This window comes from Notothenia coriiceps, unplaced genomic scaffold (assembly GCF_000735185.1).
Source record: "Notothenia coriiceps isolate Sejong01 unplaced genomic scaffold, NC01 NC01_scaffold00037246, whole genome shotgun sequence".
NCBI classification, from domain to species: Eukaryota; Metazoa; Chordata; class Actinopteri; order Perciformes; family Nototheniidae; genus Notothenia; species Notothenia coriiceps.
In genome coordinates, this window is record NW_011369947.1 from 20,682,397 (window position 1) to 20,684,116 (window position 1,720).

The window sequence follows — 1,720 nt, forward strand, 5'->3', positions numbered from 1 at the left end:
TCAAAGTGAAGGGCGTATTTTTTAAGAGCCGTGCACTGGAGGGCCGCACCACTGCATTGTGCCCCCGCGTGTTCCCCCTCTCGCCGCCACATTCATAATTATTTGTTACGATTTAAAAGCTGTGTCTCTTAACTTGTACTTATAAGTTTACGTATACTGCTGGTGTTGGAAATATTAATACTCGGACGATCGCAGGTTTCTCTGGTCCTGTCGGTTCCTAATCTTCCTTTCATGCCGGTAGTCCTCTTTGGAACTCGACACCACACTCCTCTTGGTCACCTCTTGACCCATCGGGATAGAACCACTCACTGGTCCGCAACGATGTCTTAAATCGATTGAGTTAGTGGCTTGTCAACTTTCAATCGATAGTACTATAGTCCCCGATAATTGATTTCATATGTAACTATTTATTCCAGGTTGCAATTGACCGGGGTCCCTGACACTATGAGCTAGGTATTGTCTTTGATTACGCGTTTCTCGTCGGCATAGAGGTAGCAATGGCATTACGTTGAGGTGTGAGTGCCACGAACACATGTCCTCCACTCTGCGCTCTATGACCTCGATTATGAACTGGCTAGACCGCCTCTTTCCAAACCTCGGGGCAACTAATACAGCAACATTTAGACTACCTTTCGTCCAACATCAGCCCCTCCGCCACCGTGTACGACTAACGTCGTCCACTCACCTCCAACTCGGGCCCTCGGTCCTCACTGTCGTGGTGCGTGTGTGTTTGTTGTGTCTGTCCCCTTTGTTGTTGTGTTTTCCTCTGCCGACCTCGTCATGTCGTTGTCGGTGGTGTCGCAATGAATTACGTTGAGGTTGTGATACAGAATGCAACGGGCAGCCATGGCCTTCCCCTTCTCTCTCTCACTCGCTTCCCCCCCCCCTCTCTTCATTTATGCCAAAGGACTATTTCGACACCTCTCATACACGACGCGTCCCTCCACCTAACGTGTTCGTCGGGTCCTTGCTTGCGATCGAGCCAGGAAAAAATGACTCACCTGAGCTCAGACTGTCCGAGCATAAACACGTTGGACGTGTTTGTGTTATGACGTGGTCCTAATGTTTACCACTTTATGTTACCATTTGATGGCTTTTTTGTGGTCGAGAATTTGTGTTGGCGAGATGAGTGGTTTGAGATTATATGGCGCCAGTCTCTCGGCCTCTTACACAAGGGACACACTAGCATTATTACTGCGCAAACTGCATACTTGATTTTTTTTCGGGCAAATGTGCTTGGTCTCGGAGTTTTAACCGAGCGAAAGGGAGGGGGACTTAAGGATGGGGAATACAGAGCTTTGTATAGTTTAGGGAGTAAGTCGAAAAAATTAACACTTAACGTTCGTTCAAAATTTCGTATTACATCCTTTTTTATTTTTTGGACGTTCTTACGAGAAATTGCTCTAAAGGTAACTTATGTGTTACCGTTACTACAAATGTGTAAGTATTCTTATGTTTGACCTTTATCTCAAACATAAAATTTCTTTTGGCGTAACGGAAGGGTACGTTTCATATTACGGTCGGATTAATGTTGGGCTAAGGGAATCCTTTTTGGTGGTACAAAGTTCACAGAATTTACACTCTGAAATATGAAAAGTCAAAAAGAAAGGGACGTTGTAATAGAGAGTTACAAAGAAAGAGGAAATTTACATTCTCGTAAAACAATAAAGAAGTTAAAACGCAAGGGATGGTTATCACCACATTCACTGGCTCAAGCTCT

General features: G+C 44.9%; 1 protein-coding gene across 3 annotated transcripts in view; it reads left to right on the forward strand.

Moving 5' to 3' along the window:
* The window catches only part of gtpbp3 (GTP binding protein 3, mitochondrial), a 633,967-nt gene that overhangs the window by 588,657 nt on the left and 43,590 nt on the right, over positions 1–1,720 (forward strand). The gene's annotated exons all lie outside the window — the stretch shown is intronic.